Consider the following 26,487-nt stretch of genomic DNA (forward strand, 5'->3'; position numbering starts at 1 on the left):
CGAACTCCCGAACAGTCGACGTGGCCGCCATTCGACATTGGAACCCGCGGTGGCGGCCATCTTGTTCACATTGACTTAAACCACAAATAGACTTCAAGGGGACTTTGCCGCGAATGCCCTGGAGCTATTTTCGGCATGAAAACCTCGCGGTTCCAGGTCGGTCCTCCAGCGGCACTTAGCCGCCAATCTATGGAACTGTTTTGGGCATGAAATCCCGGGTTCGCCTGGGCAAAATTATGACTTCTATGAAATTTCTGAACCACTGATCTGATCTGGGTGATTTTCGGATATGTCGCTCACCCAGATCAGAGCTGTCGGGTGATGTAACATTTATGGGGATATGTTGTGTTTTGGGCCACTTATGGTACTTTAGAAAAATGTGCATTTTTTATTTTTTCTGCCTGGGGATAATTAAGTTAATGCATTAACTGCCTTAATTATATCACAGGCAGAGGGGAGGGATTGTTTACTGTATGTGTGTAGGTTTGGAAATGATTGACTGGACAGATCAAACTTTTGCCAAGAATACAATTTCACATCAACAGACTGTTTTCTTCTTCTATGTATGTTGAAGGAAATAGGCATTTGAATCTGGGGACTTTTTAAATACGATGGGTATGCAGCAAACACATTCAACCAATTTTCATGCGCAAAGTCGGCATTGTGGCAGTTTTTGTAGTGTAGTGGTTATCACGTTCGCCTCACACGCGAAAGGTCCCAGGTTTGAAACCTGGCAGAAACATTATTTAATTTTTGCTAAATCTGCTGACGTTAGAAGTCTTCTGAATTGGAAATGCAGCTGTAGTTTCTGTAGTGTAGTGGTTATCACGTTCGCCTAACACGCGAAAGGTCCCCGTTTCGCACATGAGCGATCAGCTTGCTGAATAGAGTTGTGGCGGAAGTGACCTCGCCACTGGTTTTTGGAGAGGAATATTTGCCAACCTTTTGCTCTGTGACTATGGCCCCTTTTAATTTGTTTTGGCTGAGAGACCCTATTTGTGGCCATTGGGACTTTAGACAATGGTTCTTCGAACTCCCGAACAGTCGACGTGGCCGCCATTCGACATTGGAACACGCGTTGGCGGCCATCTTGTTCGCATTGACTTAAACCACGAATAGACTTCAAGGGGACTTTGCCGCGAATGCCCTGGAGCTATTTTCGGCATGAAAACCTCGCGGTTCCAGGTCGGTCCTCCAGCGGCACTTAGCCGCCAATCTATGGAACTGTTTTGGGCATGAAATCCTGCGTTCGCCTGGGCAAAATTATGACTTCTATGAAATTTCTGAACCCCTGATCTGATCTGGGTAATTTTCGGATATGTCGCTCACCCAGATCAGAGCTGTCGGGTGATGTAACATTTATGGGGATATGTTGTGTTTTGGGCCACTTATGTTACTTTAGAAAAATTTGCGTTTTTATTTTTTTCTGCCTGGGGATAATTAAGTTAATGCATTAACTGCCTTAATTATATCACAGGCAGAGGGGAGGGATTGTTTGCTGTATGTGTGTAGGTTTGGAAATGATTGACTGGACAGATCAAACTTTTGCCAAGAATACAATTTCACATCAACAGACTGTTTTCTTCTTCTATGTATGTTGAAGGAAACAGGCATTTGAATCTGGGGACTTTTTAAATACGATGGGTATGCAGCAAACACATTCCCCCAATCTTCCTGCGCAAAGTCAGCATTGTGGCAGTTTCTGTAGTGTAGTGGTTATCACGTTCGCCTCACACGCGAAAGGTCCCAGGTTCGAAACCTGGCAGAAACATTATTTAATTTTTGCTAAATCTGCTGACGTTAGAAGTCTTCTGAATTGGAAATGCACCTGCTTGACTATGAATCCAAAAATCACGTATACTCGGCAAGACGTAAGCGATCTGTTAGCTGAATAAAGTGGTTTCCAAAAACCTGAAGCCAATGTTTTCTGAGAAAAAGCTAAATTGCACTCATTAAATCAGCATGCGCCATGTGCAAGTACCGAATGCAAGACAGCATTTTCTGTCTTGCATTCAGTGCTTGCACATGGCGCATGCTACTCCGGTCTCAACAGGGATCTGCACAGCTGTAAGTTCTGTAGTGTAGTGGTTATCATGTTCGCCTAACACGCGAAAGGTCCCCGGTTCGAAACTGGGCAGAAACATTGCTTTTGTTCTGTTTTGGATTCCTTTTTGTTAGAATGCGGCTTTTCGAAGTCTCTTTGCAAATTTCAAGTGCATCTGTTCCTTTTGTCATATTCCCTACAATGGGAGAAGGGTTTTGTGCAAAAATCACCGTTGACAAAAGCAAAACTCATGCTCGCTGTATTTTCAGAGATGGATTTTCTACTAAAAATGCAAGAAAATCATGTTTACTCACATGAGCGATCAGCTTGCTGAATAGAGTTGTGGCGAAACTGACCTCGCCACTGGTTTTTGGAGAGGAATATTTGCCAACCTTTTGCTCTGTGACTATGGCCCCTTTTAATTTGTTTTGGCTGAGAGACCCTATTTGTGGCCATTGGGACTTTAGACATGGTTCTTCGAACTCCCGAACAGTCGACGTGGCCGCCATTCGACATTGGAACCCGCGGTGGCGGCCATCTTGTTCACATTGACTTAAACCACAAATAGACTTCAAGGGGACTTTGCCGCGAATGCCCTGGAGCTATTTTCGGCATGAAAACCTCGCGGTTCCAGGTCGGTCCTCCAGCGGCACTTAGCCGCCAATCTATGGAACTGTTTTGGGCATGAAATCCCGGGTTCGCCTGGGCAAAATTATGACTTCTATGAAATTTCTGAACCACTGATCTGATCTGGGTGATTTTCGGATATGTCGCTCACCCAGATCAGAGCTGTCGGGTGATGTAACATTTATGGGGATATGTTGTGTTTTGGGCCACTTATGGTACTTTAGAAAAATGTGCATTTTTTATTTTTTCTGCCTCGGGATAATTAAGTTAATGCATTAACTGCCTTAATTATATCACAGGCAGAGGGGAGGGATTGTTTACTGTATGTGTGTAGGTTTGGAAATGATTGACTGGACAGATCAAACTTTTGCCAAGAATACAATTTCACATCAACAGACTGTTTTCTTCTTCTATGTATGTTGAAGGAAATAGGCATTTGAATCTGGGGACTTTTTAAATACGATGGGTATGCAGCAAACACATTCAACCAATTTTCATGCGCAAAGTCGGCATTGTGGCAGTTTTTGTAGTGTAGTGGTTATCACGTTCGCCTCACACGCGAAAGGTCCCAGGTTTGAAACCTGGCAGAAACATTATTTAATTTTTGCTAAATCTGCTGACGTTAGAAGTCTTCTGAATTGGAAATGCACCTGCTTGACTATGAATCCAAAAATCACGTATACTCGGCAAGACGTAAGCGATCTGTTAGCTGAATAAAGTGGTTTCCAAAAACCTGAAGCCAATGTTGTCTGAGAAAAAGCTGAATTGCACTCATTAAATCAGCATGCGCCATGTGCAAGTACCGAATGCAAGACAGCATTTTCTGTCTTGCATTCAGTGCTTGCACATGGCGCATGCTACTCCGGTCTCAACATGGATCTGCACAGTTGTAGTTTCTGTAGTGTAGTGGTTATCACGTTTGCCGAACACGCGAAAGGTCCCCGGTTCGAAACCGGGCAGAAACATTGCTTTTGTTCTGTTTTGGATTCCTTTTTGTTAGAATGCGGCTTTTCGAAGTCTCTTTGCAAATTTCAAGTGCATCTGTTCTTTTTGTCATATTCCCTACAATGGGAGAAGGGTTTTGTGCAAAAATCACCGTCGACAAAAGCAAAACTCATGCTCGCTGTACTTTCAGAGATGGATTTTCTACTAAAAATGCAAGAAAATCATGTTTACTCACATGAGCGATCAGCTTGCTGAATAGAGTTGTGGCGAAAGTGACCTCGCCACTGGTTTTTGGAGAGGAATATTTGCCAACCTTTTGCTCTGTGACTATGGCCCCTTTTAATTTGTTTTGGCTGAGAGACCCTATTAGTGGCCATTGGAACTTTAGACAATGGTTCTTCGAACTCCCGAACAGTCGACGTGGCCGCCATTCGACATTGGAACACGCGGTGGCGGCCCTCTTGTTCGCATTGACTTAAACCACGAATAGACTTCAAGGGGACTTTGCCGCGAATGCCCTGGAGCTATTTTCGGCATGAAAACCTCGCGGTTCCAGGTCGGTCCTCCAGCGGCACTTAGCCGCCAATCTATGGAACTGTTTTGGGCATGAAATCCTGGGTTCGCCTGGGCAAAATTATGACTTCTATGAAATTTCTGAACCCCTGATCTGATCTGGGTGATTTTCGGATATGTCGCTCACCCAGATCAGAGCTGTCGGGTGATGTAACATTTATGGGGATATGTTGTGTTTTGGGCCACTTATGGTACTTTAGAAAAATGTGCGTTTTTTATTTTTTTCTGCCTGGGAATAATTAAGTTAATGCATTAACTGCCTTAATTATATCACAGGCAGAGGGGAGGGATTGTTTGCTGTATGTGTGTAGGTTTGGAAATGATTGACTGGACAGATCAAACTTTTGCCAAGAATACAATTTCACATCAACAGACTGTTTTCTTCTTCTATGTATGTTGAAGGAAATAGGCATTTGAATCTGGGGACTTTTTAAATACGATGGGTATGCAGCAAACACATTCCCCCAATTTTCCTGCGCAAAGTTGGCATTGTGGCAGTTTCTGTAGTGTAGTGGTTATCACGTTCGCCTCACACGCGAAAGGTCCCAGGTTCAAAACCTGGCAGAAACATTATTTAATTTTTGCTAAATCTGCTGACGTTAGAAGTCTTCTGAATTGGAAATGCACCTGCTTGACTATGAATCCAAAAATCACGTATACTCGGCAAGACGTAAGCGATCTGTTAGCTGAATAAAGTGGTTTCCAAAAACCTGAAGCTAATGTTGTCTGAGAAAAAGCTAAATTGCACTCATTAAATCAGCATGCGCCATGTGCAAGTACCGAATGCAAGACAGCATTTTCTGTCTTGCATTCAGTGCTTGCACATGGCGCATGCTACTCCGGTCTCAACAGGGATCTGCACAGCTGTAGTTTCTGTAGTGTAGTGGTTATCATGTTCGCCTAACACGCGAAAGGTCCCCGGTTCAAAACTGGGCAGAAACATTGCTTTTGTTCCGTTTTGGATTCCTTTTTGTTAGAATGCGGCTTTTCGAAGTCTCTTTGCAAATTTCAAGTGCATCTGTTCTTTTTGTCATATTCCCTACAATGGGAGAAGGGTTTTGTGCAAAAATCACCGTCGACAAAAGCAAAACTCATGCTCGCTGTATTTTCAGAGATGGATTTTCTACTAAAAATGCAAGAAAATCATGTTTACTCACATGAGCGATGAGCTTGCTGTATAGAGTTGTGGCGAAAGTGACCTCGCCACTGGTTTTTGGAGAGGAATATTTGCCAACCTTTTGCTCTGTGACTATGGCCCCTTTTAATTTGTTTTGGCTGAGAGACCCTATTTGTGGCCATTGGGACTTTAGACAATGGTTCTTCGAACTCCCGAACAGTCGACGTGGCCGCCATTCGACATTGGAACACGCGGTGGCGGCCATCTTGTTCGCATTGACTTAAACCACGAATAGACTTCAAGGGGACTTTGCCGCGAATGCCCTGGAGCTATTTTCGGCATGAAAACCTCGCGGTTCCAGGTCGGTCCTCCAGCGGCACTTAGCCGCCAATCTATGGAACTGTTTTGGGCATGAAATCCCGGGTTCGCCTGGGCAAAATTATGACTTCTATGAAATTTCTGAACCCCTGATCTGATCTGGGTGATTTTCGGATATGTCGCTCACTCAGATCAGAGCTGTCGGGTGATGTAACATTTATGTGGATATGTTGTGTTTTGGGCCACTTATGGTACTTTAGAAAAATGTGCGTTTTTTATTTTTTTCTGCCTGGGGATAATTAAGTTAATGCATTAACTGCCTTAACTATATCACAGGCAGAGGGGAGGGATTGTTTGCTGTATGTGTGTAGGTTTGGAAATGATTGACTGGACAGATCAAACTTTTGCCAAGAATACAATTTCACATCAACAGACTGTTTTCTTCTTCTATGTATGTTGAAGGAAATAGGCATTTGAATCTGGGGACTTTTTAAATATGATGGGTATGCAGCAAACACATTCCCCCAATTTTCCTGCGCAAAGTCGGAATTGTGGCAGTTTCTATAGTGTAGTGGTTATCACGTTTGCCTCACACGCGAAAGGTCCCAGGTTCGAAACCTGGCAGAAACATTATTTAATTTTTGCTAAATCTGCCGACGTTAGAAGTCTTCTGAATTGGAAATGCACCTGCTTGACTATGAATCCAAAAATCACGTATACTCGGCAAGACGTAAGCGATCTGTTAGCTGAATAAAGTGGTTTCCAAAAACCTGAAGCCAATGTTGTCTGAGAAAAAGCTGAATTGCACTCATTAAATCAGCATGCGCCATGTGCAAGTACCGAATGCAAGAGAGCATTTTCTGTCTTGCATTCAGTGCTTGCACATGGCGCATGCTACTCCGGTCTCAACATGGATGTGCACAGCTGTAGTTTCTGTAGTGTAGTGGTTATCACGTTCGCCTAACACGCGAAAGGTCCCCGTTTCGAAACCAGGCAGAAACATTGTTTTCGTTCAGTTTTGGATTCCTTTTTGTTAGAATGCGGCTTTTCGAAGTCTCTTTGCAAATTTCAAGTGCATCTGTTCTTTTTGTCATATTCCCTACAATGGGAGAATCGTTTTGTGCAAAAATCACCGTCGACAAAAGCAAAACTCATGCTCGCTGTACTTTCAGAGATGGATTTTCTACTAAAAATGCAAGAAAATCATGTTTACTCACATGAGCGATCAGCTTGCTGAATAGAGTTGTGGCGAAAGTGACCTCGCCACTGGTTTTTGGAGAGGAATATTTGCCAACCTTTTGCTCTGTGACTATGGCCCCTTTTAATTTGTTTTGGCTGAGAGACCCTATTTGTGGCCATTGGGACTTTAGACAATGGTTCTTCGAACTCCCGAACAGTCGACGTGGCCGCCATTCGACATTGGAACACGCGTTGGCGGCCATCTTGTTCGCATTGACTTAAACCACGAATAGACTTCAAGGGGACTTTGCCGCGAATGCCCTGGAGCTATTTTCGGCATGAAAACCTCGCGGTTCCAGGTCGGTCCTCCAGCGGCACTTAGCCGCCAATCTATGGAACTGTTTTGGGCATGAAATCCTGCGTTCGCCTGGGCAAAATTATGACTTCTATGAAATTTCTGAACCCCTGATCTGATCTGGGTAATTTTCGGATATGTCGCTCACCCAGATCAGAGCTGTCGGGTGATGTAACATTTATGGGGATATGTTGTGTTTTGGGCCACTTATGTTACTTTAGAAAAATTTGCGTTTTTATTTTTTTCTGCCTGGGGATAATTAAGTTAATGCATTAACTGCCTTAATTATATCACAGGCAGAGGGGAGGGATTGTTTGCTGTATGTGTGTAGGTTTGGAAATGATTGACTGGACAGATCAAACTTTTGCCAAGAATACAATTTCACATCAACAGACTGTTTTCTTCTTCTATGTATGTTGAAGGAAACAGGCATTTGAATCTGGGGACTTTTTAAATACGATGGGTATGCAGCAAACACATTCCCCCAATCTTCCTGCGCAAAGTCAGCATTGTGGCAGTTTCTGTAGTGTAGTGGTTATCACGTTCGCCTCACACGCGAAAGGTCCCAGGTTCGAAACCTGGCAGAAACATTATTTAATTTTTGCTAAATCTGCTGACGTTAGAAGTCTTCTGAATTGGAAATGCACCTGCTTGACTATGAATCCAAAAATCACGTATACTCGGCAAGACGTAAGCGATCTGTTAGCTGAATAAAGTGGTTTCCAAAAACCTGAAGCCAATGTTGTCTGAGAAAAAGCTAAATTGCACTCATTAAATCAGCATGCGCCATGTGCAAGTACCGAATGCAAGACAGCATTTTCTGTCTTGCATTCAGTGCTTGCACATGGCGCATGCTACTCCGGTCTCAACAGGGATCTGCACAGCTGTAGTTTCTGTAGTGTAGTGGTTATCATGTTCGCCTAACACGCGAAAGGTCCCCGGTTCGAAACTGGGCAGAAACATTTCTTTTGTTCTGTTTTGGATTCCTTTTTGTTAGAATGCGGCTTTTCGAAGTCTCTTTGCAAATTTCAAGTGCATCTGTTCCTTTTGTCATATTCCCTACAATGGGAGAAGGGTTTTGTGCAAAAATCACCGTTGACAAAAGCAAAACTCATGCTCGCTGTATTTTCAGAGATGGATTTTCTACTAAAAATGCAAGAAAATCATGTTTACTCACATGAGCGATCAGCTTGCTGAATAGAGTTGTGGCGAAACTGACCTCGCCACTGGTTTTTGGAGAGGAATATTTGCCAACCTTTTGCTCTGTGACTATGGCCCCTTTTAATTTGTTTTGGCTGAGAGACCCTATTTGTGGCCATTGGGACTTTAGACATGGTTCTTCGAACTCCCGAACAGTCGACGTGGCCGCCATTCGACATTGGAACACGCGGTGGCGGCCATCTTGTTCGCATTGACTTAAACCACGAATAGACTTCAAGGGGACTTTGCCGCGAATGCCCTGGAGTTATTTTCGGCATGAAAACCTCGCGGTTCCAGGTCGGTCCTCCAGCGGCACTTAGCCGCCAATCTATGGAACTGTTTTGGGCATGAAATCCCGGGTTCGCCTGGGCAAAATTATGACTTCTATGAAATTTCTGAACCCCTGATCTGATCTGGGTGATTTTCGGATATGTCGCTCACCCAGATCAGAGCTGTCGGGTGATGTAACATTTATGGGGATATGTTGTGTTTTGGGCCACTTATGTTACTTTAGAAAAATGTGCGTTTTTTATTTTTTTCTGCCTGGGGATAATTAAGTTAATGCATTAACTGCCTTAATTATATCACAGGCAGAGGGGAGGGATTGTTTGCTGTATGTGTGTAGGTTTGGAAATGATTGACTGGACAGATCAAACTTTTGCCAAGAATACAATTTCACATCAACAGACTGTTTTCTTCTTCTATGTATGTTGAAGGAAATAGGCATTTGAATCTGGGGACTTTTTAAATACGATGGGTATGCAGCAAACACATTCCCCCAATTTTCCTGCGCAAGGTCGGTATTGTGGCAGTTTCTGTAGTGTAGTGGTTATCACGTTCGCCTCACACGCGAAAGGTCCCAGGTTCGAAACCTGGCTGAAACATTATTTAATTTTTGCTCAATCTGCTGACGTTAGAAGTCTTCTGAATTGGAAATGCACCTGCTTGACTATGAATCCAAAAATCACGTATACTCGGCAAGACGTAAGCGATCTGTTAGCTGAATAAAGTGGTTTCCAAAAACCTGAAGCTAATGTTGTCTGAGAAAAAGCTGAATTGCACTTATTAAATCAGCATGCGCCATGTGCAAGTACCGAATGCAAGACAGCATTTTCTGTCTTGCATTCAGTGCTTGCACATGGCGCATGCTACTCCGGTCTCAACAGGGATGTGCACAGCTGTAGTTTCTGTAGTGTAGTGGTTATCATGTTCACCTAACACGCGAAAGGTCCCCGTTTCGAAACCAGGCAGAAACATTGCTTTCGTTCAGTTTTGGATTCCTTTTTGTTAGAATGCGGCTTTTCGAAGTCTCTTTGCAAATTTCAAGTGCATCTGTTCTTTTTGTCATATTCCCTACAATGGGAGAAGGGTTTTGTGCAAAAATCACCGTCGACAAAAGCAAAACTCATGCTCGCTGTACTTTCAGAGATGGATTTTCTACTAAAAATGCAAGAAAATCATGTTTACTCACATGAGCGATCAGCTTGCTGAATAGAGTTGTGACGAAAGTGACCTCGCCACTGGTTTTTGGAGAGGAATATTTGCCAACCTTTTGCTCTGTGACTATGGCCCCTTTTAATTTGTTTTGGCTGAGAGACCCTATTTGTGGCCATTGGAACTTTAGACAATGGTTCTTCGAACTCCCGAACAGTCGACGTGGCCGCCAATCGACATTGGAACACGCGGTGGCGGCCCTCTTGTTCGCATTGACTTAAACCACGAATAGACTTCAAGGGGACTTTGCCGCGAATGCCCTGGAGCTATTTTCGGCATGAAAACCTCGCGGTTCCAGGTCGGTCCTCCAGCGGCACTTAGCCGCCAATCTATGGAACTGTTTTGGGCATGAAATCCTGGGTTCGCCTGGGCAAAATTATGACTTCTATGAAATTTCTGAACCCCTGATCTGATCTGGGTGATATTCGGATATGTCGCTCACCCAGATCAGAGCTGTCGGGTGATGTAACATTTATGGGGATATGTTGTGTTTTGGGCCACTTATGGTACTTTAGAAAAATGTGCGTTTTTTATTTTTTTCTGCCTGGGAATAATTAAGTTAATGCATTAACTGCCTTAATTATATCACAGGCAGAGGGGAGGGATTGTTTGCTGTATGTGTGTAGGTTTGGAAATGATTGACTGGACAGATCAAACTTTTGCCAAGAATACAATTTCACATCAACAGACTGTTTTCTTCTTCTATGTATGTTGAAGGAAATAGGCATTTGAATCTGGGGACTTTTTAAATACGATGGGTATGCAGCAAACACATTCCCCCAATTTTCCTGCGCAAAGTTGGCATTGTGGCAGTTTCTGTAGTGTAGTGGTTATCACGTTCGCCTCACACGCGAAAGGTCCCAGGTTCAAAACCTGGCAGAAACATTATTTAATTTTTGCTAAATCTGCTGACGTTAGAAGTCTTCTGAATTGGAAATGCACCTGCTTGACTATGAATCCAAAAATCACGTATACTCGGCAAGACGTAAGCGATCTGTTAGCTGAATAAAGTGGTTTCCAAAAACCTGAAGCTAATGTTGTCTGAGAAAAAGCTAAATTGCACTCATTAAATCAGCATGCGCCATGTGCAAGTACCGAATGCAAGACAGCATTTTCTGTCTTGCATTCAGTGCTTGCACATGGCGCATGCTACTCCGGTCTCAACAGGGATCTGCACAGCTGTAGTTTCTGTAGTGTAGTGGTTATCATGTTCGCCTAACACGCGAAAGGTCCCCGGTTCAAAACTGGGCAGAAACATTGCTTTTGTTCCGTTTTGGATTCCTTTTTGTTAGAATGCGGCTTTTCGAAGTCTCTTTGCAAATTTCAAGTGCATCTGTTCTTTTTGTCATATTCCCTACAATGGGAGAAGGGTTTTGTGCAAAAATCACCGTCGACAAAAGCAAAACTCATGCTCGCTGTATTTTCAGAGATGGATTTTCTACTAAAAATGCAAGAAAATCATGTTTACTCACATGAGCGATGAGCTTGCTGTATAGAGTTGTGGCGAAAGTGACCTCGCCACTGGTTTTTGGAGAGGAATATTTGCCAACCTTTTGCTCTGTGACTATGGCCCCTTTTAATTTGTTTTGGCTGAGAGACCCTATTTGTGGCCATTGGGACTTTAGACAATGGTTCTTCGAACTCCCGAACAGTCGACGTGGCCGCCATTCGACATTGGAACACGCGGTGGCGGCCATCTTGTTCGCATTGACTTAAACCACGAATAGACTTCAAGGGGACTTTGCCGCGAATGCCCTGGAGCTATTTTCGGCATGAAAACCTCGCGGTTCCAGGTCGGTCCTCCAGCGGCACTTAGCCGCCAATCTATGGAACTGTTTTGGGCATGAAATCCCGGGTTCGCCTGGGCAAAATTATGACTTCTATGAAATTTCTGAACCCCTGATCTGATCTGGGTGATTTTCGGATATGTCGCTCACCCAGATCAGAGCTGTCGGGTGATGTAACATTTATGGGGATATGTTGTGTTTTGGGCCACTTATGGTACTTTAGAAAAATGTGCGTTTTTTATTTTTTTCTGCCTGGGAATAATTAAGTTAATGCATTAACTGCCTTAATTATATCACAGGCAGAGGGGAGGGATTGTTTGCTGTATGTGTGTAGGTTTGGAAATGATTGACTGGACAGATCAAACTTTTGCCAAGAATACAATTTCACATCAACAGACTGTTTTCTTCTTCTATGTATGTTGAAGGAAATAGGCATTTGAATCTGGGGACTTTTTAAATACGATGGGTATGCAGCAAACACATTCCCCCAATTTTCCTGCGCAAAGTTGGCATTGTGGCAGTTTCTGTAGTGTAGTGGTTATCACGTTCGCCTCACACGCGAAAGGTCCCAGGTTCAAAACCTGGCAGAAACATTATTTAATTTTTGCTAAATCTGCTGACGTTAGAAGTCTTCTGAATTGGAAATGCACCTGCTTGACTATGAATCCAAAAATCACGTATACTCGGCAAGACGTAAGCGATCTGTTAGCTGAATAAAGTGGTTTCCAAAAACCTGAAGCTAATGTTGTCTGAGAAAAAGCTAAATTGCACTCATTAAATCAGCATGCGCCATGTGCAAGTACCGAATGCAAGACAGCATTTTCTGTCTTGCATTCAGTGCTTGCACATGGCGCATGCTACTCCGGTCTCAACAGGGATCTGCACAGCTGTAGTTTCTGTAGTGTAGTGGTTATCATGTTCGCCTAACACGCGAAAGGTCCCCGGTTCAAAACTGGGCAGAAACATTGCTTTTGTTCCGTTTTGGATTCCTTTTTGTTAGAATGCGGCTTTTCGAAGTCTCTTTGCAAATTTCAAGTGCATCTGTTCTTTTTGTCATATTCCCTACAATGGGAGAAGGGTTTTGTGCAAAAATCACCGTCGACAAAAGCAAAACTCATGCTCGCTGTATTTTCAGAGATGGATTTTCTACTAAAAATGCAAGAAAATCATGTTTACTCACATGAGCGATCAGCTTGCTGAATAGAGTTGTGGCGAAACTGACCTCGCCACTGGTTTTTGGAGAGGAATATTTGCCAACCTTTTGCTCTGTGACTATGGCCCCTTTTAATTTGTTTTGGCTGAGAGACCCTATTTGTGGCCATTGGGACTTTAGACAATGGTTCTTCGAACTCCCGAACAGTCGACGTGGCCGCCATTCGACATTGGAACACGCGGTGGCGGACATCTTGTTCGCATTGACTTAAACCACGAATAGACTTCAAGGGGACTTTGCCGCGAATGCCCTGGAGCTATTTTCGGCATGAAAACCTCGTGGTTCCAGGTCGGTCCTCCAGCGGCACTTAGCCGCCAATCTATGGAACTGTTTTGGGCATGAAATCCCGGGTTCGCCTGGGCAAAATTATGACTTCTATGAAATTTCTGAACCCCTGATCTGATCTGGGTGATTTTCGGATATGTCGCTCACCCAGATCAGAACTGTCGGGTGATGTAACATTTATGTGGATATGTTGTGTTTTGGGCCACTTATGGTACTTTAGAAAAATGTGCGTTTTTTTTTTTTCTGCCTGGGGATAATTAAGTTAATGCATTAACTGCCTTAATTATATCACAGGCAGAGGGGAGGGATTGTTTACTGTATGTGTGTAGGTTTGGAAATGATTTTACTGGACAGATCAAACTTTTGTCAAGAATACAATTTCACATCAACAGACTGTTTTCTTCTTCTATGTATGTTGAAGGAAATAGGCATTTGAATCTGGGGACTTTTTAAATACGATGGGTATGCAGCAAACACATTCCCCCAATTTTCATGCGCAAAGTCGGCATTGTGGCAGTTTCTGTAGTGTAGTGGTTATCACGTTTGCCTCACACGCGAAAGGTCCCAGGTTCGAAACCTGGCAGAAACATTATTTAATTTTTGCTAAATCTGCTGACGTTAGAAGTCTTCTGAATTGGAAATGCACCTGCTTGACTATGAATCCAAAAATCACGTATACTCGGCAAGACGTAAGCGATCTGTTAGCTGAATAAAGTGGTTTCCAAAAACCTGAAGCCAATGTTGTCTGAGAAAAAGCTGAATTGCACTCATTAAATCAGCATGCGCCATGTGCAAGTACCGAATGCAAGACAGCATTTTCTGTCTTGCATTCAGTGCTTGCACATGGCGCATGCTACTCCGGTCTCAACATGGATAAGCGCAGCTGTAGTTTCTGTAGTGTAGTGGTTATCACGTTCGCCTAACACGCGAAAGGTCCCCGGGTCGAAACCGGGCAGAAACATTGCTTTTGTTCTGTTTTTGATTCCTTTTTGTTAGAATGCGGCTTTTCGAAGTCTCTTTGCAAATTTCAAGTGCATCTGTTCCTTTTGTCATATTCCCTACAATGGGAGAAGGGTTTTGTGCAAAAATCACCGTCGACAAAAGCAAAACTCATGCTCGCTGTACTTTCAGAGATGGATTTTCTACTAAAAATGCAAGAAAATCATGTTTACTCACATGAGCGATCAGCTTGCTGAATAGAGTTGTGGCGAAAGTGACCTCGCCACTGGTTTTTGGAGAGGAATATTTGCCAACCTTTTGCTCTGTGACTATGGCCCCTTTTAATTTGTTTTGGCTGAGAGACCCTACTTGTGGCCATTGGGACTTTAGACAATGGTTCTTCGAACTCCCGAACAGTCGACGTGGCCGCCATTCGACATTGGAACACGCGGTGGCGGCCATCTTGTTCGCATTGACTTAAACCACAAATAGACTTCAAGGGGACTTTGCCGCGAATGCCCTGGAGCTATTTTCGGCATTTAAAAACCTCGCGGTTCCAGGTCGGTCCTCCAGCGGCACTTAGCCGCCAATCTATGGAACTGTTTTGGGCATGAAATCCCGGGTTCGCCTGGGCAAAATTATGACTTCTATGAAATTTCTGAACCCCTGATCTGATCCGGGTGATTTTCGGATATGTCGCTCACCCAGATCAGAGCTGTCGGGTGATGTAACATTTATGGGACATGTTGTGTTTTGGGCCACTTATGGTACTTTAGAAAAATGTGCGTTTTTTATTTTTTACTGCCTGGGGATAATTAAGTTAATGCATTAACTGCCTTAATTATATCACAGGCAGAGGGGAGGGATTGTTTGCTGTATGTGTGTAGGTTTTGAAATGATTAACTGGACAGATCAAACTTTTGCCAAGAATACAATTTCACATCAACAGACTGTTTTCTTCTTCTATGTATGTTGAAGGAAATAGGCATTTGAATCTGGGGACTTTTTAAATACGATGGGTATGCAGCAAACACATTCCCCCAATTTTCCTGTGCAAATTCGGCATTGTGGCAGTTTCTGTAGTGTAGTGGTTATCACGTTCGCCTCACACGCGAAAGGTCCCAGGTTCGAAACCTGGCAGAAACATTATTTAATTTTTGCTAAATCTGCTGACGTTAGAAGTCTTCTGAATTGGAAATGCACCTGCTTGACTATGAATCCAAAAATCACGTATACTCGGCAAGACGTAAGCGATCTGTTAGCTGAATAAAGTGGTTTCCAAAAACCTGAAGCCAATGTTGTCTGAGAAAAAGCTGAATTGCACTCATTAAATCAGCATGCGCCATGTGCAAGTACCGAATGCAAGACAGCATTTTCTGTCTTGCATTCAGTGCTTGCACATGGCGCATGCTACTCCGGTCTCAACATGGATATGCACAGCTGTAGTTTCTGTAGTGTAGTGTTTATCACGTTCGCCTAACACGCGAAAGGTCCCCGGTTCGAAACCGGGCAGAAACATTGCTTTTGTTCTGTTTTTGATTCCTTTTTGTTAGAATGCGGCTTTTCGAAGTCTCTTTGCAAATTTCAAGTGCATCTGTTCCTTTTGTCATATTCCCTACAATGGGAGAAGGGTTTTGTGCAAAAATCACCGTCGACAAAAGCAAAACTCATGCTCGCTGTACTTTCAGAGATGGAATTTCTACTAAAAATGCAAGAAAATCATGTTTACTCACATGAGCGATCAGCTTGCTGAATAGAGTTGTGGCGAAACTGACCTCGCCACTGGTTTTTGGAGAGGAATATTTGCCAACCTTTTGCTCTGTGACTATGGCCCCTTTTAATTTGTTTTGGCTGAGAGACCCTATTTGTGGCCATTGGGACTTTAGACATGGTTCTTCGAACTCCCGAACAGTCGACGTGGCCGCCATTCGACATTGGAACACGCGGTGGCGGCCATCTTGTTCGCATTGACTTAAACCACGAATAGACTTCAAGGGGACTTTGCCGCGAATGCCCTGGAGCTATTTTCGGCATGAAAACCTCGCGGTTCCAGGTCGGTCCTCCAGCGGCACTTAGCCGCCAATCTATGGAACTTTTTTGGGCATGAAATCCCGGGTTCGCCTGGGCAAAATTATGACTTCTATGAAATTTCTGAACCCCTGATCTGATCTGGGTGATTTTCGGATATGTCGCTCACCCAGATCAGAGCTGTCGGGTGATGTAACATTTATGGGGATATGTTGTGTTTTGGGCCACTTATGTTACTTTAGAAAAATGTGCGTTTTTTATTTTTTTCTGCCTGGGGATAATTAAGTTAATGCATTAACTGCCTTAATTATATCACAGGCAGAGGGGAGGGATTGTTTGCTGTATGTGTGTAGGTATGGAAATGATTGACTGGACAGATCAAACTTTTGCCAAGAATCCAATTTCACATCAACAGACTGTTTTCTTCTTCTATGTATGTTGAAGGAAATAGGCATTTGAATCTGGGGACTTTTTAAATACGATGGGTATGCAGCAAACTCATTCCCCCAATTTTCCTGCGCAAAGTCGGCATTGTGGCAGTTTCTGTAGTGTAGTGGTTATCATGTTCGCCTCACACGCGAAAGGTCCCAGGTTCGAAACCTGGCAGAAACATTATTTAATTTTTGCTCAATCTGCTGACGTTAGAAGTCTTCTGAATTGGAAATGCACCTGCTTGACTATGAATCCAAAAATCACGTATACTCGGCAAGACGTAAGCGATCTGTTAGCTGAATAAAGTGGTTTCCAAAAACCTGAAGCTAATGTTGTCTGAGAAAAAGCTGAATTGCACTCATTAAATCAGCATGCGCCATGTGCAAGTACCGAATGCAAGACAGCATTTTCTGTCTTGCATTCAGTGCTTGCACATGGCGCATGCTACTCCGGTCTCAGCAGGGATGTGCACAGCTGTAGTTTCTGTAGTGTAGTGGTTATCATGTTCACCTAACACGCGAAAGGTCCCCGTTTCGAAACCAGGCAGAAACATTGCTTTCGTTCAGTTTTGGATTCCTTTTTGTTAGAATGCGGCTTTTCGAAGTCTCTTTGCAAATTTCAAGTGCATCTGTTCTTTTTGTCATATTCCCTACAATGGGAGAAGGGTTTTGTGCAAAAATCACCGTCGACAAAAGCAAAACTCATGCTCGCTGTACTTTCAGAGATGGATTTTCTACTAAAAATGCAAGAAAATCATGTTTACTCACATGAGCGATCAGCTTGCTGAATAGAGTTGTGACGAAAGTGACCTCGCCACTGGTTTTTGGAGAGGAATATTTGCCAACCTTTTGCTCTGTGACTATGGCCCCTTTTAATTTGTTTTGGCTGAGAGACCCTATTTGTGGCCATTGGAACTTTAGACAATGGTTCTTCGAACTCCCGAACAGTCGACGTGGCCGCCATTCGACATTGGAATACGCGGTGGCGGCCCTCTTGTTCGCATTGACTTAAACCACGAATAGACTTCAAGGGGACTTTGCCGCGAATGCCCTGGAGCTATTTTCGGCATGAAAACCTCGCGGTTCCAGGTCGGTCCTCCAGCGGCACTTAGCCGCCAATCTATGGAACTGTTTTGGGCATGAAATCCTGGGTTCGCCTGGGCAAAATTATGACTTCTATGAAATTTCTGAACCCCTGATCTGATCTGGGTGATTTTCGGATATGTCGCTCACCCAGATCAGAGCTGTCGGGTGATGTAACATTTATGGGGATATGTTGTGTTTTGGGCCACTTATGGTACTTTAGAAAAATGTGCGTTTTTTATTTTTTTCTGCCTGGGAATAATTAAGTTAATGCATTAACTGCCTTAATTATATCACAGGCAGAGGGGAGGGATTGTTTGCTGTATGTGTGTAGGTTTGGAAATGATTGACTGGACAGATCAAACTTTTGCCAAGAATACAATTTCACATCAACAGACTGTTTTCTTCTTCTATGTATGTTGAAGGAAATAGGCATTTGAATCTGGGGACTTTTTAAATACGATGGGTATGCAGCAAACACATTCCCCCAATTTTCCTGCGCAAAGTTGGCATTGTGGCAGTTTCTGTAGTGTAGTGGTTATCACGTTCGCCTCACACGCGAAAGGTCCCAGGTTCAAAACCTGGCAGAAACATTATTTAATTTTTGCTAAATCTGCTGACGTTAGAAGTCTTCTGAATTGGAAATGCACCTGCTTGACTATGAATCCAAAAATCACGTATACTCGGCAAGACGTAAGCGATCTGTTAGCTGAATAAAGTGGTTTCCAAAAACCTGAAGCTAATGTTGTCTGAGAAAAAGCTAAATTGCACTCATTAAATCAGCATGCGCCATGTGCAAGTACCGAATGCAAGACAGCATTTTCTGTCTTGCATTCAGTGCTTGCACATGGCGCATGCTACTCCGGTCTCAACAGGGATCTGCACAGCTGTAGTTTCTGTAGTGTAATGGTTATCATGTTCGCCTAACACGCGAAAGGTCCCCGGTTCAAAACTGGGCAGAAACATTGCTTTTGTTCCGTTTTGGATTCCTTTTTGTTAGAATGCGGCTTTTCGAAGTCTCTTTGCAAATTTCAAGTGCATCTGTTCTTTTTGTCATATTCCCTACAATGGGAGAAGGGTTTTGTGCAAAAATCACCGTCGACAAAAGCAAAACTCATGCTCGCTGTATTTTCAGAGATGGATTTTCTACTAAAAATGCAAGAAAATCATGTTTACTCACATGAGCGATCAGCTTGCTGAATAGAGTTGTGGCGAAACTGACCTCGCCACTGGTTTTTGGAGAGGAATATTTGCCAACCTTTTGCTCTGTGACTATGGCCCCTTTTAATTTGTTTTGGCTGAGAGACCCTATTTGTGGCCATTGGGACTTTAGACAATGGTTCTTCGAACTCCCGAACAGTCGACGTGGCCGCCATTCGACATTGGAACACGCGGTGGCGGACATCTTGTTCGCATTGACTTAAACCACGAATAGACTTCAAGGGGACTTTGCCGCGAATGCCCTGGAGCTATTTTCGGCATGAAAACCTCGTGGTTCCAGGTCGGTCCTCCAGCGGCACTTAGCCGCCAATCTATGGAACTGTTTTGGGCATGAAATCCCGGGTTCGCCTGGGCAAAATTATGACTTCTATGAAATTTCTGAACCCCTGATGTGATCTGGGTGATTTTCGGATATGTCGCTCACCCAGATCAGAACTGTCGGGTGATGTAACATTTATGTGGATATGTTGTGTTTTGGGCCACTTATGGTACTTTAGAAAAATGTGCGTTTTTTTTTTTCTGCCTGGGGATAATTAAGTTAATGCATTAACTGCCTTAATTATATCACAGGCAGAGGGGAGGGATTGTTTACTGTATGTGTGTAGGTTTGGAAATGATTTTACTGGACAGATCAAACTTTTGTCAAGAATACAATTTCACATCAACAGACTGTTTTCTTCTTCTATGTATGTTGAAGGAAATAGGCATTTGAATCTGGGGACTTTTTAAATACGATGGGTATGCAGCAAACACATTCCCCCAATTTTCATGCGCAAAGTCGGCATTGTGGCAGTTTCTGTAGTGTAGTGGTTATCACGTTCGCCTCACACGCGAAAGGTCCCAGGTTCGAAACCTGGCAGAAACATTATTTAATTTTTGCTAAATCTGCTGACGTTAGAAGTCTTCTGAATTGGAAATGCACCTGCTTGACTATGAATCCAAAAATCACGTATACTCGGCAAGACGTAAGCGATCTGTTAGCTGAATAAAGTGGTTTCCAAAAACCTGAAGCCAATGTTGTCTGAGAAAAAGCTGAATTGCACTCATTAAATCAGCATGCGCCATGTGCAAGTACCGAATGCAAGACAGCATTTTCTGTCTTGCATTCAGTGCTTGCACATGGCGCATGCTACTCCGGTCTCAACATGGATATGCACAGCTGTAGTTTCTGTAGTGTAGTGGTTATCACGTTCGCCTAACACGCGAAAGGTCCCCGGGTCGAAACCGGGCAGAAACATTGCTTTTGTTCTGTTTTTGATTCCTTTTTGTTAGAATGCGGCTTTTCGAAGTCTCTTTGCAAATTTCAAGTGCATCTGTTCCTTTTGTCATATTCCCTACAATGGGAGAAGGGTTTTGTGCAAAAATCACCGTCGACAAAAGCAAAACTCATGCTCGCTGTACTTTCAGAGATGGATTTTCTACTAAAAATGCAAGAAAATCATGTTTACTCACATGAGCGATCAGCTTGCTGAATAGAGTGGTGGCGAAAGTGACCTCGACACTGGTTTTTGGAGAGGAATATTTGCCAACCTTTTGCTCTGTGACTATGGCCCCTTTTAATTTGTTTTGGCTGAGAGACCCTACTTGTGGCCATTGGGACTTTAGACAATGGTTCTTCGAACTCCCGAACAGTCGACGTGGCCGCCATTCGACATTGGAACACGCGGTGGCGGCCATCTTGTTCGCATTGACTTAAACCACAAATAGACTTCAAGGGGACTTTGCCGCGAATGCCCTGGAGCTATTTTCGGCATTTAAAAACCTCGCATTAACTGCCTTAATTATATCACAGGCAGAGGGGAGGGATTGTTTGCTGTATGTGTGTAGGTTTGGAAATGATTAACTGGACAGATCAAACTTTTGCCAAGAATACAATTTCACATCAACAGACTGTTTTCTTCTTCTATGTATGTTGAAGGAAATAGGCATTTGAATCTGGGGACTTTTTAAATACGATGGGTATGCAGCAAACACATTCCCCCAATTTTCCTGTGCAAAGTCGGCATTGTGGCAGTTTCTGTAGTGTAGTGGTTATCACGTTCGCCTCACACGCGAAAGGTCCCAGGTTCGAAACCTGGCAGAAACATTATTTAATTTTTGCTAAATCTGCTGACGTTAGAAGTCTTCTGAATTGGAAATGCACCTGCTTGACTATGAATCCAAAAATCACGTATACTCGGCAAGACGTAAGCGATCTGTTAGCTGAATAAAGTGGTTTCCAAAAACCTGAAGCCAATGTTGTCTGAGAAAAAGCTGAATTGCACTCATTAAATCAGCATGCGCCATGTGCAAGTACCGAATGCAAGACAGCATTTTCTGTCTTGCATTCAGTGCTTGCACATGGCGCATGCTACTCCGGTCTCAACAAGGATATGCACAGCTGTAGTTTCTGTAGTGTAATGGTTATCACGTTCGCCTAACACGCGAAAGGTCCCCGGTTCGAAACCGGGCAGAAACATTGCTTTTGTTCTGTTTTTGATTCCTTTTTGTTAGAATGCGGCTTTTCGAAGTCTCTTTGCAAATTTCAAGTGCATCTGTTCCTTTTGTCATATTCCCTACAATGGGAGAAGGGTTTTGTGCAAAAATCACCGTCGACAAAAGCAAAACTCATGCTCGCTGTACTTTCAGAGATGGAATTTCTACTAAAAATGCAAGAAAATCATGTTTACTCACATGAGCGATCAGCTTGCTGAATAGAGTTGTGGCGAAACTGACCTCGCCACTGGTTTTTGGAGAGGAATATTTGCCAACCTTTTGCTCTGTGACTATGGCCCCTTTTAATTTGTTTTGGCTGAGAGACCCTATTTGTGGCCATTGGGACTTTAGACATGGTTCTTCGAACTCCCGAACAGTCGACGTGGCCGCCATTCGACATTGGAACACGCGGTGGCGGCCATCTTGTTCGCATTGACTTAAACCACGAATAGACTTCAAGGGGACTTTGCCGCGAATGCCCTGGAGCTATTTTCGGCATGAAAACCTCGCGGTTCCAGGTCGGTCCTCCAGCGGCACTTAGCCGCCAATCTATGGAACTGTTTTGGGCATGAAATCCCGGGTTCGCCTGGGCAAAATTATGACTTCTATGAAATTTCTGAACCCCTGATCTGATCTGGGTGATTTTCGGATATGTCGCTCACCCAGATCAGAGCTGTCGGGTGATGTAACATTTATGGGGATATGTTGTGTTTTGGGCCACTTATGTTACTTTAGAAAAATGTGCGTTTTTTATTTTTTTCTGCCTGGGGATAATTAAGTTAATGCATTAACTGCCTTAATTATATCACAGGCAGAGGGGAGGGATTGTTTGCTGTATGTGTGTAGGTATGGAAATGATTGACTGGACAGATCAAACTTTTGCCAAGAATCCAATTTCACATCAACAGACTGTTTTCTTCTTCTATGTATGTTGAAGGAAATAGGCATTTGAATCTGGGGACTTTTTAAATACGATGGGTATGCAGCAAACACATTCCCCCAATTTTCCTGCGCAAAGTCGGCATTGTGGCAGTTTCTGTAGTGTAGTGGTTATCACGTTCGCCTCACACGCGAAAGGTCCCAGGTTCGAAACCTGGCAGAAACATTATTTAATTTTTGCTCAATCTGCTGACGTTAGAAGTCTTCTGAATTGGAAATGCACCTGCTTGACTATGAATCCAAAAATCACGTATACTCGGCAAGACGTAAGCGATCTGTTAGCTGAATAAAGTGGTTTCCAAAAACCTGAAGCTAATGTTGTCTGAGAAAAAGCTGAATTGCACTCATTAAATCAGCATGCGCCATGTGCAAGTACTGAATGCAAGACAGCATTTTCTGTCTTGCATTCAGTGCTTGCACATGGCGCATGCTACTCCGGTCTCAGCAGGGATGTGCACAGCTGTAGTTTCTGTAGTGTAGTGGTTATCATGTTCACCTAACACGCGAAAGGTCCCCGTTTCGAAACCAGGCAGAAAAATTGCTTTCGTTCAGTTTTGGATTCCTTTTTGTTAGAATGCGGCTTTTCGAAGTCTCTTTGCAAATTTCAAGTGCATCTGTTCTTTTTGTCATATTCCCTACAATGGGAGAAGGGTTTTGTGCAAAAATCACCGTCGACAAAAGCAAAACTCATGCTCGCTGTACTTTCAGAGATGGATTTTCTACTAAAAATGCAAGAAAATCATGTTTACTCACATGAGCGATCAGCTTGCTGAATAGAGTTGTGACGAAAGTGACCTCGCCACTGGTTTTTGGAGAGGAATATTTGCCAACCTTTTGCTCTGTGACTATGGCCCCTTTTAATTTGTTTTGGCTGAGAGACCCTATTTGTGGCCATTGGAACTTTAGACAATGGTTCTTCGAACTCCCGAACAGTCGACGTGGCCGCCATTCGACATTGGAACACGCGGTGGCGGCCCTCTTGTTCGCATTGACTTAAACCACGAATAGACTTCAAGGGGACTTTGCCGCGAATGCCCTGGAGCTATTTTCGGCATGAAAACCTGGCGGTTCCAGGTCGGTCCTCCAGCGGCACTTAGCCGCCAATCTATGGAACTGTTTTGGGCATGAAATCCCGGGTTCGCCTGGGCAAAATTATGACTTCTATGAAATTTCTGAACCCCTGATCTGATCTGGGTGATTTTCGGATATGTCGCTCACCCAGATCAGAGCTGTCGGGTGATGTAACATTTATGGGATATGTTGTGTTTTGGGCCACTTATGGTACTTTAGAAAAATGTGCGTTTTTTATTTTTTTCTGCCTGGGGATAATTAAGTTAATGCATTAACTGCCTTAATTATATCACAGGCAGAGGGGAGGGATTGTTTGCTGTATGTGTGTAGGTTTGGAAATGATTGACTGGACAGATCAAACTTTTGCCAAGAATACAATTTCACATCAACAGACTGTTTTCTTCTTCTATGTATGTTGAAGGAAATAGGCATTTGAATCTGGGGACTTTTTAAATATGATGGGTATGCAGCAAACACATTCCCCCAATTTTCCTGCGCAAAGTTGGCATTGTGGCAGTTTCTGTAGTGTAGTGGTTATCACGTTCGCCTCACACGCGAAAGGTCCCAGGTTCAAAACCTGGCAGAAACATTATTTAATTTTTGCTAAATCTGCTGACGTTAGAAGTCTTCTGAATTGGAAATGCACCTGCTTGACTATGAATCCAAAAATCACGTATACTCGGCAAGACGTAAGCGATCTGTTAGCTGAATAAAGTGGTTTCCAAAAACCTGAAGCTAATGTTGTCTGAGAAAAAGCTAAATTGCACTCATTAAATCAGCATGCGCCATGTGCAAGTACCGAATGCAAGACAGCATTTTCTGTCTTGCATTCAGTGCTTGCACATGGCGCATGCTACTCCGGTCTCAACAGGGATCTGCACAGCTGTAGTTTCTGTAGTGTAGTGGTTATCATGTTCGCCTAACACGCGAAAGGTCCCCGGTTCGAAACCGGGCAGAAACCTTGCTTTTGTTACGTTTTGGATTCCTTTTTGTTAGAATGCGGCTTTTCGAAGTCTCCTTGCAAATTTCAAGTGCATCTGTTCTTTTTGTCATATTCCCTACAATGGGAGAAGGGTTTTGTGCAAAAATCACCGTCGACAAAAGCAAAACTCATGCTCGCTGTACTTTCAGAGATGGATTTTCTACTAAAAATGCAAGAAAATCATGTTTACTCACATGAGCGATCAGCTTGCTGAATAGAGTTGTGGCGAAAGTGACCTCGCCTCTGGTTTTTGGAGAGGAATATTTGCCAACCTTTTGCTCTGTGACTATGGCCCCTTTTAATTTGTTTTGGCTGAGAGACCCTATTTGTGGCCATTGGGACTTTAGACAATGGTTCTTCGAACTCCCGAACAGTCGACGTGGCCGCCATTCGACATTGGAACACGCGGTGGCGGCCATCTTGTTCGCATTGACTTAAACCACGAATAGACTTCAAGGGGACTTTGCCGCGAATGCCCTGGAGCTATTTTCGGCATGAAAACCTCACGGTTCCAGGTCGGTCCTCCAGCGGCACTTAGCCGCCAATCTATGGAACTGTTTTGGGCATGAAATCCCGGGTTCGCCTGGGCAAAATTATGACTTCTATGAAATTTCTGAACCCCTGATGTGATCTGGGTGATTTTCGGATATGTCGCTCACCCAGATCAGAGCTGTCGGGTGATGTAACATTTATGTGGATATGTTGTGTTTTGGGCCACTTATGGTACTTTAGAAAAATGTGCGTTTTTTATTTTTTTCTGCCTGGGGATAATTAAGTTAATGCATTAACTGCCTTAATTATATCACAGGCAGAGGGGAGGGATTGTTTACTGTATGTGTGTAGGTTTGGAAATGATTGACTGGACAGATCAAACTTTTGCCAAGAATACAATTTCACATCAACAGACTGTTTTCTTCTTCTATGTATGTTGAAGGAAATAGGCATTTGAATCTGGGGACTTTTTAAATACGATGGGTATGCAGCAAACACATTCCCCCAATCTTCCTGCGCAAAGTCAGCATTGTGGCAGTTTCTGTAGTGTAGTGGTTATCATGTTCGCCTCACATGCGAAAGGTCCCAGGTTGAAACCTGGCAGAAACATTATGTAATTTTTGCTAAATCTGCTGGCGTTAGAAGTCTTCTGAATTGGAAATGCACCTGCTTGACTATGAATCCAAAAATCACGTATACTCGGCAAGACGTAAGCGATCTGTTAGCTGAATAAAGTGGTTTCCAAAAACCTGAAGCTAATGTTGTCTGAGAAAAAGCTGAATTGCACTCATTAAATCAGCATGCGCCATGTGCAAGTACCGAATGCAAGACAGCATTTTCTGTCTTGCATTCAGTGCTTGCACATGGCGCATGCTACTCCGGTCTCAACATGGATGTGCACAGCTGTAGTTTCTGTAGTGTAGTGGTTATCACGTTCGCCTAACACGCGAAAGGTCCCCGGTTCGAAACCGGGCAGAAACATTACTTTTGTTCTGTTTTGGATTCCTTTTTGTTAGAATGCGGCTTTTCGAAGTCTCTTTGCAAATTTCAAGTGCATCTGTTCTTTTTGTCATATTCCCTACAATGGGAGAAGGGTTTTGTGCAAAAATCACCGTCGACAAAAGCAAAACTCATGCTCGCTGTATTTTCAGAGATGGATTTTCTACTAAAAATGCAAGAAAATCATGTTTACTCACATGAGCGATCAGCTTGCTGAATAGAGTTGTGGCGAAACTGACCTCTCCACTGGTTTTTGGAGAGGAATATTTGCCAACCTTTTGCTCTGTGACTATGGCCCCTTTTAATTTGTTTTGGCTGAGAGACCCTATTTGTGGCCATTGGGACTTTAGACATGGTTCTTCGAACTCCCGAACAGTCGACGTGGCCGCCATTCGACATTGGAACACGCGGTGGCGGCCATCTTGTTCGCATTGACTTAAACCACGAATAGACTTCAAGGGGACTTCGCCGCGAATGCCCTGGAGCTATTTTCGGCATGAAAACCTCACGGTTCCAGGTCGGTCCTCCAGCGGCACTTAGCCGCCATTCTATGGAACTGTTTTGGGCATGAAATCCCGGGTTTGTCTGGGCAAAATTATGACTTCTATGAAATTACTGAACCCCTGATGTGATCCGGGTGATTTTCGGATATGTCGCTCACCCAGATCAGAGCTGTCGGGTGATGCAACA

At 43.5% G+C, this 26,487-nt stretch overlaps 28 non-coding genes across 28 annotated transcripts; all 28 read left to right on the forward strand.

Annotated features, from left to right (window-relative positions):
- The first annotated feature begins 669 nt into the window (after nt 1-669).
- On the forward strand, nt 670-742 carry TRNAV-CAC (transfer RNA valine (anticodon CAC)). Its single transcript has one exon. It is a non-coding gene; the product is annotated as a tRNA-Val (tRNA).
- Nucleotides 743-1,698: 956 nt separating this feature from the next.
- TRNAV-CAC (transfer RNA valine (anticodon CAC)) lies at nt 1,699-1,771 on the forward strand. Its single transcript has one exon. It is a non-coding gene; the product is annotated as a tRNA-Val (tRNA).
- A 1,420-nt stretch (nt 1,772-3,191) lies between these two features.
- TRNAV-CAC (transfer RNA valine (anticodon CAC)) lies at nt 3,192-3,264 on the forward strand. Its single transcript has one exon. It is a non-coding gene; the product is annotated as a tRNA-Val (tRNA).
- A 299-nt stretch (nt 3,265-3,563) lies between these two features.
- Nucleotides 3,564-3,636, forward strand: TRNAV-AAC (transfer RNA valine (anticodon AAC)). The gene has a single exon. It is a non-coding gene; the product is annotated as a tRNA-Val (tRNA).
- A 1,050-nt stretch (nt 3,637-4,686) lies between these two features.
- Nucleotides 4,687-4,759, forward strand: TRNAV-CAC (transfer RNA valine (anticodon CAC)). The gene has a single exon. It is a non-coding gene; the product is annotated as a tRNA-Val (tRNA).
- A 299-nt stretch (nt 4,760-5,058) lies between these two features.
- Nucleotides 5,059-5,131, forward strand: TRNAV-AAC (transfer RNA valine (anticodon AAC)). The gene has a single exon. It is a non-coding gene; the product is annotated as a tRNA-Val (tRNA).
- A 2,544-nt stretch (nt 5,132-7,675) lies between these two features.
- On the forward strand, nt 7,676-7,748 carry TRNAV-CAC (transfer RNA valine (anticodon CAC)). The gene has a single exon. It is a non-coding gene; the product is annotated as a tRNA-Val (tRNA).
- A 299-nt stretch (nt 7,749-8,047) lies between these two features.
- On the forward strand, nt 8,048-8,120 carry TRNAV-AAC (transfer RNA valine (anticodon AAC)). Its single transcript has one exon. It is a non-coding gene; the product is annotated as a tRNA-Val (tRNA).
- A 1,049-nt stretch (nt 8,121-9,169) lies between these two features.
- Nucleotides 9,170-9,242, forward strand: TRNAV-CAC (transfer RNA valine (anticodon CAC)). The gene has a single exon. It is a non-coding gene; the product is annotated as a tRNA-Val (tRNA).
- Nucleotides 9,243-10,664: 1,422 nt separating this feature from the next.
- TRNAV-CAC (transfer RNA valine (anticodon CAC)) lies at nt 10,665-10,737 on the forward strand. The gene has a single exon. It is a non-coding gene; the product is annotated as a tRNA-Val (tRNA).
- A 299-nt stretch (nt 10,738-11,036) lies between these two features.
- On the forward strand, nt 11,037-11,109 carry TRNAV-AAC (transfer RNA valine (anticodon AAC)). The gene has a single exon. It is a non-coding gene; the product is annotated as a tRNA-Val (tRNA).
- A 1,050-nt stretch (nt 11,110-12,159) lies between these two features.
- On the forward strand, nt 12,160-12,232 carry TRNAV-CAC (transfer RNA valine (anticodon CAC)). The gene has a single exon. It is a non-coding gene; the product is annotated as a tRNA-Val (tRNA).
- Nucleotides 12,233-12,531: 299 nt separating this feature from the next.
- Nucleotides 12,532-12,604, forward strand: TRNAV-AAC (transfer RNA valine (anticodon AAC)). The gene has a single exon. It is a non-coding gene; the product is annotated as a tRNA-Val (tRNA).
- Nucleotides 12,605-13,653: 1,049 nt separating this feature from the next.
- TRNAV-CAC (transfer RNA valine (anticodon CAC)) lies at nt 13,654-13,726 on the forward strand. The gene has a single exon. It is a non-coding gene; the product is annotated as a tRNA-Val (tRNA).
- Nucleotides 13,727-14,025: 299 nt separating this feature from the next.
- On the forward strand, nt 14,026-14,098 carry TRNAV-AAC (transfer RNA valine (anticodon AAC)). Its single transcript has one exon. It is a non-coding gene; the product is annotated as a tRNA-Val (tRNA).
- Nucleotides 14,099-15,149: 1,051 nt separating this feature from the next.
- On the forward strand, nt 15,150-15,222 carry TRNAV-CAC (transfer RNA valine (anticodon CAC)). The gene has a single exon. It is a non-coding gene; the product is annotated as a tRNA-Val (tRNA).
- Nucleotides 15,223-15,521: 299 nt separating this feature from the next.
- On the forward strand, nt 15,522-15,594 carry TRNAV-AAC (transfer RNA valine (anticodon AAC)). The gene has a single exon. It is a non-coding gene; the product is annotated as a tRNA-Val (tRNA).
- A 1,049-nt stretch (nt 15,595-16,643) lies between these two features.
- Nucleotides 16,644-16,716, forward strand: TRNAV-CAC (transfer RNA valine (anticodon CAC)). The gene has a single exon. It is a non-coding gene; the product is annotated as a tRNA-Val (tRNA).
- A 1,422-nt stretch (nt 16,717-18,138) lies between these two features.
- TRNAV-CAC (transfer RNA valine (anticodon CAC)) lies at nt 18,139-18,211 on the forward strand. The gene has a single exon. It is a non-coding gene; the product is annotated as a tRNA-Val (tRNA).
- A 299-nt stretch (nt 18,212-18,510) lies between these two features.
- TRNAV-AAC (transfer RNA valine (anticodon AAC)) lies at nt 18,511-18,583 on the forward strand. The gene has a single exon. It is a non-coding gene; the product is annotated as a tRNA-Val (tRNA).
- Nucleotides 18,584-19,631: 1,048 nt separating this feature from the next.
- TRNAV-CAC (transfer RNA valine (anticodon CAC)) lies at nt 19,632-19,704 on the forward strand. The gene has a single exon. It is a non-coding gene; the product is annotated as a tRNA-Val (tRNA).
- A 299-nt stretch (nt 19,705-20,003) lies between these two features.
- Nucleotides 20,004-20,076, forward strand: TRNAV-AAC (transfer RNA valine (anticodon AAC)). Its single transcript has one exon. It is a non-coding gene; the product is annotated as a tRNA-Val (tRNA).
- Nucleotides 20,077-20,852: 776 nt separating this feature from the next.
- On the forward strand, nt 20,853-20,925 carry TRNAV-CAC (transfer RNA valine (anticodon CAC)). The gene has a single exon. It is a non-coding gene; the product is annotated as a tRNA-Val (tRNA).
- Nucleotides 20,926-21,224: 299 nt separating this feature from the next.
- TRNAV-AAC (transfer RNA valine (anticodon AAC)) lies at nt 21,225-21,297 on the forward strand. Its single transcript has one exon. It is a non-coding gene; the product is annotated as a tRNA-Val (tRNA).
- Nucleotides 21,298-22,346: 1,049 nt separating this feature from the next.
- TRNAV-CAC (transfer RNA valine (anticodon CAC)) lies at nt 22,347-22,419 on the forward strand. The gene has a single exon. It is a non-coding gene; the product is annotated as a tRNA-Val (tRNA).
- A 1,421-nt stretch (nt 22,420-23,840) lies between these two features.
- Nucleotides 23,841-23,913, forward strand: TRNAV-CAC (transfer RNA valine (anticodon CAC)). Its single transcript has one exon. It is a non-coding gene; the product is annotated as a tRNA-Val (tRNA).
- A 299-nt stretch (nt 23,914-24,212) lies between these two features.
- On the forward strand, nt 24,213-24,285 carry TRNAV-AAC (transfer RNA valine (anticodon AAC)). Its single transcript has one exon. It is a non-coding gene; the product is annotated as a tRNA-Val (tRNA).
- Nucleotides 24,286-25,706: 1,421 nt separating this feature from the next.
- Nucleotides 25,707-25,779, forward strand: TRNAV-AAC (transfer RNA valine (anticodon AAC)). The gene has a single exon. It is a non-coding gene; the product is annotated as a tRNA-Val (tRNA).
- Nucleotides 25,780-26,487: the final 708 nt, after the last annotated feature.

The sequence above is a fragment of the Pelobates fuscus genome, chromosome 2, assembly GCF_036172605.1.
Source record: "Pelobates fuscus isolate aPelFus1 chromosome 2, aPelFus1.pri, whole genome shotgun sequence".
Lineage (NCBI taxonomy): Eukaryota > Metazoa > Chordata > Amphibia > Anura > Pelobatidae > Pelobates > Pelobates fuscus.